Source organism: Aotus nancymaae, unplaced genomic scaffold (genome assembly GCF_030222135.1).
Source record: "Aotus nancymaae isolate 86718 unplaced genomic scaffold, 86718_ANA_hifiasm-v0.15.2.pri h1tg000040l, whole genome shotgun sequence".
Taxonomy (NCBI): Eukaryota; Metazoa; Chordata; class Mammalia; order Primates; family Aotidae; genus Aotus; species Aotus nancymaae.
This window is the reverse complement of record NW_026988454.1, coordinates 20,933,895-20,946,507: the sequence shown is the minus strand read 5'-3', so window position 1 is coordinate 20,946,507 and position 12,613 is coordinate 20,933,895. Positions and strand designations below refer to the sequence as shown.

The 12,613-nt window shown below is 42.9% G+C and overlaps 1 long non-coding RNA gene across 1 annotated transcript; it reads right to left on the bottom strand.

Moving 5' to 3' along the window:
* Positions 1-1,877: 1,877 nt before the first annotated feature.
* Positions 1,878-11,739, bottom strand: LOC105717488 (uncharacterized). The gene is made up of 3 exons (XR_001107536.2): positions 11,619-11,739; positions 2,154-2,365; positions 1,878-2,059 (listed from the first exon to the last, which is right to left on the bottom strand). It is a non-coding gene; the product is annotated as an uncharacterized LOC105717488 (long non-coding RNA).
* Positions 11,740-12,613: the final 874 nt, after the last annotated feature.

Genomic DNA, 12,613 nt, shown 5'->3' with positions numbered 1-12,613 from the left:
CTTTCTTAGCAATATTTTTCCTTGATAGCAGTAGAACTTTAGTTTGCAGGCTTAACTTGAATGTAAATACTTACCCTCTCTCTCTGCCTTCAGCATTCCTCATGTGGCATGGCAGTTTTACAGTTTCCTTCTAACTGGTCCCAGGTCTTATCCTGTCAGCCTAGTGTTCTAAACTATACCAGAGAGATCAGAGGTCTGTGCTTGGAGGGAGCAAGTGGCTTGTCCCAGGTACTGGTTTACCACATTGTTGTCCACACCTTACACCTTCCACAAGTCATAGCCCTCAACAGTGAGCAGGCTCCTTTCTCAGCCTGATAAGACTTCTGATTGAGGCATCTTGTATAGGAGAGAGAATTCCTCCCCAGCCTCCAGTTTGGCACCGTGACTCTGGCTTATATTCCCTACCTTCTGCAGGGTGTGTTTGGTCTCTAACACCTCACAGAACTCAAATGCTTGTCTCTGTTCTTCGAAGTCAACATATCCACAGATTCCGCTCTAGCTTCTACTGTGCGTTTCTGCTCCATTTCTTTCAAAGAAAATGTAGATTTTGAGTGGGCAACATTCTTTTTATTTCAAAAAAGCTTTCCTCTATTTATCTATCGTTTCTAATTATTTGATCATAGGGAAGAAATCGTAGTGGGGATGGGTGGGAGTGCAGTAGATTTAGCTTAAAGCAGCTAAAAAGTAAACGCTAAACACCATCTTGACTAAAAAATACTCAGACGTTTGTGACTACGGACTTTTCTTTGTGTGAAAAAAAAGAAATTCACAGCAAGAAAATAAATGTTTCATTTCATGAAGATAAAAATTCTGACAGCATTCCAGAACTATGAACCAGACTTCTGCTAACAGCGTTAGATGCACAGGTGCGTCTTACACACTCGTTTCCTGTCAGGTTAACCATCTTCCCCTTTCAGTTTTTTATAGGACTTGATTACCTGAGACAGTTAACACGATCTTTTACTAAGGATTACTGAGTTTTCCTTTTATAAACAAAAAGCTACTCATTGGCATACATAATGTTCTACAATGAATTTTGTCGGTCATTTGAAATTGCTTCTAAATTTGACTTTTCATTCCTCCTCTATTTTACTTGTACTTGAAGATTTAGGCCACAAATTAAAAATAAAAATAAAATGCTGTTCCTTACCTTTCCTGAGTACTAAAATAACTTAAGAAAATAGATAACAATTAGACAAATGGGGCTCATGACAGCAGTTTATTAGAGAGAGGACTGAATCGAAAAGCATGGATTGATCTATATCTACAGTCAAGTTACATAAAACATCTAACTCCCACTGAGCTTGCCAACTGCAAATCTCAGGCCTCCCCCTTGCAAAGGCACAGTGTACCTTCATAATCATGGGGTAATCACAGGGCTTCCTGAAGACAGGATACGTATCGAATCTGAATGCACTTCGCTCTGAAGAAAGAGAGCCCAACCTCAGCTGAGTCACATACTCCCAACGCAAACTCCTTCGCCCAAATTCACCAATCAACTCAATCCATCCTCCCCTAGTGAAGCGAGTGTGAGGGGGGAAGAGGGATGATGACTCAGGTTGGGTTTCTTCAGAAACAGACTCAGACAGAATTTGAGAACAGATGATTGATGAGGGAGATGATTCCAGGAAGCACTGGCAGAGGAGTGGGAAGTGAGGCACAGCAGGGAAGGAAGGCGATGCAGGCAACCTTGGGCAAGTTACTACTGTGCACAAGTCGGGGCTTTATCTTGCTGGGAGCCCTGAGTTACTGTGTGGAGCATGTCTTAACACTGCTCCACATACTAGCAGAGGCAGCTGAAGTAATTTTCTGCCAGCCCTTTCCTTCACTGGAAGAGAGCTGCTCCTGGAAGCTATAACTCACCAGTACTTCTGGGGTGTCCAATTCAGGTAAGCAGGCTCCTGTGGCCAGAGGAAGCTCCCAGGTGGAAAATCACAGTTGTTTGCAGAAAGAAGCAGGAGTACTGAGCAGAACGGGAAGTACTGTGTATCAGTGGGGCATGGGCAGCTTCTGCCAGGCATAGGCAGCTCTCCCTGGTGCTTCTCAAAAGATGAAGTTCCTATTTTATGGAATAAGATAGAACATCAAGAGCTTAACTGTGACCTTTCCTGTATCTCAGTTTCTGTGAGTCAGGAATTTTGGAATAACTTAACTGAGGGGTTGTAGCTTGGGATCTCCTGAAGTTGAGTGAAGACACTGGGAGAGGCCACAGTCATCCAAAAGCTTGACTGGGCTGGAAAATACATTCTCAAGGTGGCTCACTCAGAAGCTATTGCCAGGAGCCCTGGTTCCTTACCACGGGAACCTCTCCAGGGGGTTGACTGTCCACAAGACATGACAGCCAGCTTCCCCTGGAGCAAATGATCTAAGAGAGAAAAAAGAGAGCAAACAGGAAGTCAAAAGGCCTTTTACCAGCTAATTTTAGAAGTCTCATACATCATTTCCTTTTTATTCTGTTTGCTAGAAGCAATTTACCAAGACCGGTCTATACTCAAAGTTAAGGGAATTAGACTCCACTTCTTAAAGGGAGAAGTATAAAAAATTTATAGGGCCAGGCACAGTGGGTTATGCCTGTAATCCCAGCACTTTGGGAGGCCGAAGTGAGCAGATCATGAGGTCAAGAAATAGAGACCATCATGGCCAACATGGTGAAACCCCGTCTCTACTAAATATACAAAACTTAGCTGGGTGTGGTGGCATGTGCCTGTAGTCCCAGCTACTTGAGAGGCTGAGGCAGGAGAATTGCCTGAACCCAGGAGGCAGAGGTTGCAGTGAGCCAAGGTTGAGCTACTGTACTCTAGCCTAGGTGACAGAGCGAGGCTCTGTCTCAAAAAAAAAATTGTAGAAATATTTTTAAATTACAGCAGGTGCCAAGCACCCTTTATACTCTAAAGTGAGGTGCTAGACCTCACTTGCAACTTTTATGAGAAATTAGGTGAAAAGGTCCAGAGAACTTATCTGAAGTTAGTTTTTGTGTTGTCTAAACACTCTCAACACAGGGAAAGGGATAAGTGCATTCGCCCCATAAGCCCGAGTGAGAGAGGTTTTAAAGAAACTCTTGGGAGAGTCTGGCCTGTGTGTTCTGGAATATGGAGAACATATGGACTAAATTCTGAGAGATATCTGAAAAGTCAAAAGGTGAGAGGTCACATGCATAAGCCCCACATAGCAGAACGAGAGGCGTTAAAGGGCTGGCTTCCTCTCACCTCAGCAAGGAAAAGGACTGAGATTTTCAGAAGTGTGAACATAGAGGGGAGTTGACTTGACATAGTCTGAAAAAAAGACTCACTCGTGGGAAATGCCTGGAGCCACAATATGACCCTGTCTTAGTCAGCTTGGGCAGCTCTAACAAAATACCACATAGACTGTGTGGCGTGAAGCACAGAAATTTATTTCTCCCAGTTCTATGCTGAGAAATCCAAGATGGAGGTGCCTGCAGATCAGCTGCCTGGTGAGGACCTGCTTTCTGGTTTTCAGATGGCCATCTTCTCATTGCATCCTCATATGGTGGAGAGCAGAGAGGGAGAGCAAGGAGGCAAGCTCTCTTGTGTCTACCTCTTTTACTTTTCTATTCATTTTACTTCATTCACATTTTATTTTGTCCAGCCTTACTGAGTTATCACTGGAAACAAACATTGTATATATTTATGGTGTATGACGTGATGTTTTGATATACATGTAAATTGCCAAGTGTATTCGTCCATTCTTTCACTGCTATAAAGAAATAACTGAGACTAGGTAATTTATATTTTAAAAAGTTTAATTGGCTCATGGTTCTGCAGGCCATACAGGAAGCATGGTGGCTTCTGCTGCTGGGGAAGCCTCAGGAAATTTCCAGCCATAGGGGAAGGCAAAGGAGGAGCAAGGCACCTCACATAACAGGAGCAGGAGCGAGAGAGAGAGGGAGGCGGGAGGTGCTGCACATTTTTAAAGAGTCAGATCTCGTGAGAACTCACTCACCATCTGATATGGTTTGACTGTGTCCCCACCCAAATCTCATCTTGAATTGTAATAATCCCCATGTGTCAAGGGTGTGACCAGGTGGAGATAATTGAATCATGGAAGCGGTTTCCCCCATACTGTTCCCATGGTAGTGAATACATCTCATAAGATCTGATGGTTTTATACATGAAAGTTTCCCTGCACAAGCTCTCTGGCCTGCCTCCATGTAAGACATGACTTTGTTCTTCCCTCATCTTCTGCCATCATTGTAAGATCTTCCCAGCCATGTGGAACTGTGGGTCCATTAAAGGTCTTTTTTTTTTTAAATAAATTACCCAGTCTCTGGTATGTCTTTATTAGCATGAGAATGGACTAATACACCACCGCAAGAACAGCACCAAGGGATGGTGCTAAACCATTCATGAGAATCTGCCCCACGATCCAATTACCTCCACCAGGCTCCGCCTCCAACTACAATTCAACATGAGATTTGGTGGGAACACAGATACAATCCACGTCACCAAGTGATTGTCACAATGAAGTGAATTAACATATCCATCGCCTCACTTGGTTACCTTTTCTAAATTTGTGATGAGAATACTTAAGATCTACTCTCTTATAAAATTTCAATTATGCATTAACTATAGTCACCACGGTATACATTAGGCCTGTAGAATGTATTCATCTAATAAGTGAAAAAATTTGTACCCTTTAAGAGACATCTCCCCATTGCCTCCAGACCCCCAGCATTCCTGGCAACCACCCTTCTGCCCTTCTGCTTTCTGTTTCTGTGAGTTTGACTTTTTAAGATTAAATGTATGAATGATAGCATAGAGTTTTTGTCTTTCTGTATCTTTTACTTAGTATATTTTTCAGGTTCATCGATGTCATCACAAATGTCAGGATTTTCTTCTTTTTTAAGGCTGAATAATAGTCTGTTGCATATATGTATAATGCATTGTATACGTGTGTGTATATAAATATATATACATATATACATATATAAAAATATATGTATACACACACATATATATATAGAGAGAGAGCATGCACATTTTCTTAATTCATTCATCCATCTCTTTTATAAGGACACTAATCCCAGTCTTGAGGACTCTCCTTGCATGACCTAATTACTTCCCAAAAGTGCCACCTGCAGATACCATCATTCTGAGGAGATTTAGGCTTCCATATATGAATTCTGGGGAACATAGACATGTAGCCCATAGCAGCTGCTAAGAGATGAGTGGAATCCTGTGAGTTCAGTGGCTGAGCTGGACATCCTAGCTGACTGCCAGATGACGGGCAACACACCTTTCCCACTTCCAGGGAGCTGTAGGTCAAGGACCACCAAACATTCACAACCAATATTCCACCAGAGAGCTTTAACCATCTAGTTGGCCAGAGGGCACCAGCACTGGATGACAAGTGTACCAGCCTCTAACCCTTCATTCTTTCTCCAGATTCTATCACTCGATCACTCTGGACCTAACTCCAGAGAAAGTTTTTAAAGGTAACCAGCAAGTTAGGAAAGATGTGTAGCCAGGAAGTAGGGAGAAAGCCAACTGTGCTTCCAACCTCCCCCCAGGTCTCTCGGGCCTGGTTAGGCCAATGCTAGGAAAAGGAAGAAGCTTCACATCATATGAGCATTCAGAATTTGTATTATAATACAGGAATTATGTAATTAGACTGGACCAGGCTAATAATATATGGCAAATTAAAGGATATGTGTGAGCATCTAAGACCTCACCAAATGTCCCCTGCCTCCCCCAGGGTAGAAACAGAACTTTCTCCCAGAACTTTAGCTTTTATCTGACACCTCAAAAGCAGTCAGCAAACTAGCTGCATTTGAAATGTTAGCTAGAGAGAGGTTGGAATCTTTAGAATTATAAACCAAACCTTTGTGTAGTGGGCAATAAGATGCATTGCTTCATGCCAGCTTTGGAGAGAAACTGTTATTAATTCTAGTGTGAATATGAAGACTCTAACAGTGAGAAAAGAAACCATATTAGTTGTTTGTGAAAACGGATGAGCTGAAACCCTGGAGACACAATCCCTTGAGAGCCAACCTAGTCCTACCCTGTAACTGATTTTCCTTCCAGGCATGACTTAATTACTTGGCTTCTTTCTAGCCATATCCTGGCCCAGATGGTTGCCACCTTTCACTGTATGAATCTTATACCAATTTGCAAACTCATGAATTTTCATTCTGTCTGTGATGATTAATACCGAGTGTCAACTTGACTGGATTTAAGGATGCAAAGTATTGTCCTTGGGTGTGTCTGTGAGAGTGTTGCCAAAGGAGATTAACACTGGAGTCAGTGGACTGGGAGAGGCCGACCCACCCTCAGTCTGGGTGTGCACCGTCATCTAATGAGTTGCCAGCACGTCTAGGATAAAAGCAGGCAGAGGAACGTAGAAGGTCTTGACCTGCTGAGTCTTCTGGCCTCCATCTTTCTCCCATGCTGGATGCTTCCTGCCCTCGAACACTGGACTCAAGTGGACTCTTGGACCTACACCAGTGGTTTGCCAGGGGCTCCTTGGGCCTTCGGCCACAGACTGAAGGCTGCACTGTCGGCTTCCCTACTTTTGAGGTTTTGAGACGTGGACTGGCTTCCTTGCTCCTCAGCTTGCTGACAGCCTATTGTAGGACTTCACCTTGTGATCGTGTGAGTCAACACTCCTTAATAAACTCCCTTTTATATATGCATCTATCCTATTAGTCCCGTCCCTCTAGAGAACCCTGATTAATACGCTGTCCTTAATTTTTTTGTTGATTCCCCTCTTGCTCACATTTATTTTAGAAGTCAGTCTCCTCCCATATACTTGGAGAAATAGAAACTTTTCAGAAAATGTCTGAGAAAGGTATTATTTCTGGTCTCAAAGAGCTCACTTTCTAGTTAGGGTGAGACACTGGACTTGCCTAGACTTCTCACATGTGCATTCTTGTTCCTGAGCCTCTTCGGTGGGTTTGTGTCCTGCCTTCTCCAAGTACATGGCAACTTGGTCCTCTGCCTCAGTCACCCCAGGGCACTGTGAGTTCAATATGCTCTGTGTGCACAGCAAGGGCCCCTGTGGGCCTGACTCCCTGAAACACAAGCGACACTGCCATCCTCTTCTGCGACAGTTACATGAGTTCAACTACTTCCCCACTCTCTGCCTCCTCCCTGTCCTGCTGTCTTCCAACAAGAGAATTTTACCAGACGAGTTCCAACAATAAACCCAGGTTCCTTTAGGGCCTTTTCCCATCAATGTTAAATACCTGGCTCTTCCCCTTCAGTCTGTCCACTGAGCGGTCCACCTCTAGTTTGGTGACTGCTTTTATTGTATGGCTAACTTTTAGTTAGTAATTAATTCATTAATCAAATTTTTCCCATATTTGTCATAAAGGATTATTCATCTGTTTTTCCCCTTCCCAGGCTTCATTCATTCATTAATCCATTAATTCATATATTCACTCACTTACTCATTCATTCATCAAACATTACTTAGTAGTTCCTGCTTTGTTTAAGGTCACACCCTGCAAGCTGGAGAGAGAGAGATGAAGGCAGTGGTTCTCAATCTTGGCTGATGATTATAGTCATCTGAAATTCTAAAAAAATAACATAACATAACATAACATAACATAACATAACATAACATAACATAACATAAAAAACAGATGCAGTGCCCTGGTCCCATCTTCAGAGATTCCGAACGAATGAGTCTGGGGCAGAGCCTGAGCATCAGTGATTTTTAAAAGCTCCCTGGGTGATTCGAAAGTGCAGCTAAGATTGAGAATCATGAGAAGAGGAGAGCATGCATAACATGGACTAAAATTAAAAGGCAAGGCTACCCTGAACACTTCAGAGGGACTGCTTTCAGGAAAGCCTCCCAGCAGACCTGCGCCCTTGGCCTACACACGACTGACAGCTGTTCCTTCTCTGCTCAGCCCCACTGACCACAAATTTAGCCACTGCTCAGGGGAGACATGTGGCACATCTGACTCAAACTGAACAAAGGGAAGACGGTAGCATGACTAACTTTCTCTCAGCTGAACAATAATGGTACCACCTTTCCCTAGCGAGTGTGCATGTTGGTATGGGAAACTGCGGCTGCCGCCCACCCAAGCTCAGGAGTTCTAACGCTTGGGCAGAGAAGATTTTGAGGCAGGTCTGAATATCTCTAAAATGTGTATGGCTAGGTGAGGGTAACAGCTTACACTTCAAGGGAGGCCAATGGAATTCTGGAGATGTGACAGGCAGTTTGCTGGGTTGTTTAAAGGAGTAAATAGAAAACAAGGAAATTTAGGACATCTCTGCCATCTCTGGGTCTTTCTGCTTCTATAACAGGATTAGAGTTAAAAGCAAGAGAAGTCTGCAAACCTTGCCCCTTCACATTCCTCCACGCACTGAGAAATCCTATCTGGTCCCTTCTCTGCTTTGTCAGGCTGGGACCTGGCCTCTCTGTCATGAAGGTGCATGGCTGTAAGGAAAAGACTGGAGCCCGTGGGAACAAACTGCTGAGATCAGCCCTTCCTCCCAAGGAAATCATATATTGGCTGGGGCTCCAGGCTATGCTTTGTGCTATGGTGGTAAGGTTCATTTCTTTTCCTTCTCTGTAGAAAATTCCTCTTTCACAGTGGCACAGGGAGAAAATAATGTGGAGACAGCCTGGGGCAAGGAGATGGCCGCAAAGGCGCCATTTCACTATTGTCCAGCAGAGGGCGCCGATGACAAGCGCGCGGACTGCGAAGCCGCACAGGCTCTTATGCAATGATGAGGGCGCAGGCTCCAGGGCCAGAGATGCTGACGCAGGCCTGAGTCCGGAAAAGACCCGCACATCTGGGGCCTAAGTGGCCCATTTCCCCAGAGGGGAGCACGGACTCTCAGGAATCGTCATCCTTCCCATGAAATCCTGGAAACTGCTTAGTTGAGTTTCTGGTTGACTTGCCGCTGCGTGCAGCTGGCAGCTTGCCTGTGAACCCGGTGACACTGGTTCACTGCTCCTGTTTGTTTTCCAAAAGAGGCTGCCCTGCTTTTTGGTTTAAGACTAAATAATAATAGTCATCATAGGCACGCTTTCCTGAACAGCCCCTCTGTGTCTTCCCGGTGCTGGAGTTTGATGCGCATTGTGTATGTTTCCCTGCTGTGCGTGTTTCATCCTCTCATCCTGCAGCAAGGAGCCCCACCAGGGCCTCCCATCAGACCTCCCTGCTGTGTTCAATACAACCTGCTTTTAAAAGGGAGTCAGGGAGAAAGAGGGGGAAGGAGGGAGGAGGAGAGGGCACCAGTCCCTTCCCAGGTTCATTCTACCTACCAAAGCAAGAGAAAGCTTGTGTTTAGAGAATACACAGCAAACGATGTTGATTGTCTTAGATCAGTTTCACCTTGCTGTTATTTTACTATTTAAGGCTTCTGTTTGTTTTGCTTTCAGTTTCCCTCAAATGCATCAACGATCTCTAGAATATTTCTGTATTCTAGAGATTTGTGCTTAACAGGGAGAGAAAAGGGACAATGGGATTCTTTCTGGTAGGAAGATAAGGCTGCTTTTTTAATTCTTTTGCTTTCTTAATTTTGTTATAAGGAAAATTATGAAATTATTTTTAAAAGAATTATAAGAATTCAAAACCAGGCTTCCTTCACTGAAAACATGTTAACTTAAAAATTTGGAAAATACAGATCTAGAAAAAAAGCATAACCTGCACTTACAATCTCTTAACCAAGCTATAATTGTTATCATTTAATTTGGTATATCAAGTAACGGTCTTTTTCTAACATTATACATGCTATACTAGAAAGTGTTATAGTATTCCATATAGATTAACAATCTATTGTTTCTTGCACTTAAAATATTTTGATAATTTTAAATATCTGCATAGTATTTATATATCATATTGTATATAAATAACAAAATATATTCAGTTAATTTAGTACGGATAGATATTAAAGCTATTTTCTATTTTTTTTCTATTTTAGTCTTGTAAACATCACTAGGATAACTTTTGCATACATTTCTATTTCCTCGGGAAAAATACCTAAAAGAAAAATTGAAGATCAATGGATATTTAAAGCCACTCAGCATGTGTTTGCAAATGTTCTTCCAGAAGCACTGTGCCAATTTGTATTTTCACCAATGGTTAGGAGTCAATACCAGTAGAGTTCCTTTTCATGTGCTTTGACAATTTTATAGGTTACAAATAGTATTTTATTGTTGTTCTAATTTGCATTCCTGTGTCTTTTTCTCTTGAGTTTTTTCAGACTCCTTTAAGGATCTTTCCAAAGGTCTTCAATTTTGATGTAATCAACAAAGAACAAGAGTGAGTAGCAGTAAAGAAAGCAGGGAACTGTAGTGGTAGAGTGTGGCATTGAAGATATTTAAGACTTGAAACAATGTCCCTTGCATAGATGGACGCTTTTATGGGCACTCTGGACCTGCAGTGGACTGTTTGTGTTCTCCCAAAATCCATATGTTAAAATCTAATCCTCAATGTGATGGTATCAGGAGGTAAGGCTGGGAAGTAATTAGGTCGCAAGAGTGAAGCCCCCAAGAATGGGATCAGTGCTTTTCTAAAACAGGCCCCCAAGTGCTCCCTTGCCAGCTACTGGCTGAGGACACAGTGAGAAGACAGCTGTCTATGAACCAGCAAGTAAGCTTTCGCCTGACATCAGTTCTGCCAGCACCTTCATTTTAAACTTCCCAACCTCCAGATCTGTGAGAAATAAATTTCTGTTGGGTATAAGCCACCTGATGTATGGGTTTTTTTGTTTGTTTTGTTTTTACAGCAGCCTGAATAGATTTACAGCCAAGAAAATTAGACAGAGGGGATCCAGTTTGGAATTAGTCTTAAATTTGATTACTCAATTATTAAGACTTAAAGACCTACCATGCTCTGAAAGTCAGAGCACCAGAATTCTGGTGATGTTTTTTTCCAAGGTAGCCTAACGTAAGGCAAGACTGTAGCGGGAAGGAAGGGGATGACTTCTGAGAAGGCTTTCTTCACCTTGTGACAGAAACCCAGGAAGTGGGTTGTGTGCAGGCGTGCACATGTCACCTTGTGGTGTGCATACGTGCATGCCCTTGGGATGTCATCCCTCCTTATTTTAACTGCACATGAAAGCAGCAGGAACCTGTGCTAGAAAACAGACACAGTGAGAGGACAGCCGTGCTTTGCGGAAGCAAGTCAATTTACTGAAAAACAATTTGCCAAATGCCCAATTTGTGAAATTATAAGGATGTTTAGAAAGTTTTCTTTCCATCTTCACCCTATACTCTCTGAAGTTTGCCCAGACAGTTTTGTTACAGAGGCTGGGTCATGTTCAGAAGCAGGGGTAGGAACTGAACACAAACTCACAAGCCAAATTCCTCAATGAGTTAGTAAACCGGTCATTCATCAAGATAAATTTTAATAAATCGGCTTTCAACAAATTGGCCGGGAGCCCTACTTTGGCACCTTCTTCTGGAAATGTCTTCCTTTCCTTTTTCAGTCCTTTCTTGTCCAACATTGTACTTTACCTAGACCTTGAGATTGTGCCATTCACGATTAGAATCTCGACATTCATCACTTGCCACGGGATCTTAACTGTTGCCTGGCTAAACGTTTATGTGGAATCTTAGAGGACTTGTAATAATATTTAATAAAACACTGAAAACATTCAAAGTCTAAAGGGGAATGGTGATTTGGAAATAACGTCTCTTACCTGTTCCAACCTTCCCTCTGGCTCTATTCATGGTCATAGGGCCTTAGTTTTTGGACAGAGAGCACCACCATTTTTTGCCATGCATTCTCTTTTTTCATAATCTTTTACGTCCATCTGATCACCACCTGCCAATGAAAAGTAAATAACAATCACTGCTCCCTCCACTGGCTTCTGTCCCTGGGGTGAATGGCCAGGAGTTTGAGCCACTGCTGGACAAGAGCCACTGATTACTTGAAGGTTGGCAAAGACAGCAGAGCCCTCATAGCGATCTGGCCTCTGCAGGAGAGACAAAGGGATAAGCAGATATGTTGCGCTGAGATGAGCGTCCGGCCAATTTCTCCTGAATTTTCCTAAAATAAAAATGCATCTTCTTCTCAGCCTGATTGCATTTCAAAAGCCCTCTTCTACTAGCACAGCCTTGGTAGATGCTGGACTCCAGGGAGGATTAAAGGTGGCGGGAATGGTAGGGATGGTTGAATCTAAGATTAAAGTTTCCCTGCCACACGTTGGGTCAGAGCAAATATTTGTGAAGCTTGAGTTACTTGCAGTGCATCATTATGGTTTCTGCATGGGAAATGCCAAGTTCAATGTACTATAATGTGCAGGGAGATAAAGATGTATTTACAAAAACTTCAACACAGGGTGTTATGTGTTAAATGGTAAGGTGCCAGAATGCTCGTAAACCGACCAGTACAAGGATGCTGTCGGCGGTGGTGTGGGAAGCAAAATTGTGAACCAGGTGCTGAAATGATTAAAGAAGATGGAGGAGTAAGCTGAAGAGAGTGTGCATTCATTAATGGAAATATATGGCTGAAATGTGAAAGAGGAGATGTAGTTGAGTAACAAGTACGGTGCCCTTTCTTCTATCACACTGGAAATCCAGCAAAATCTGAGACCAGGTGCCTATTTAACGTCAACGCTATAGAACTCCAGGGCTGGGGATGATTTATCTGCAGGAACAAGCCAGATTTGCTCTAGGCCAAGAGTGAAAGCAT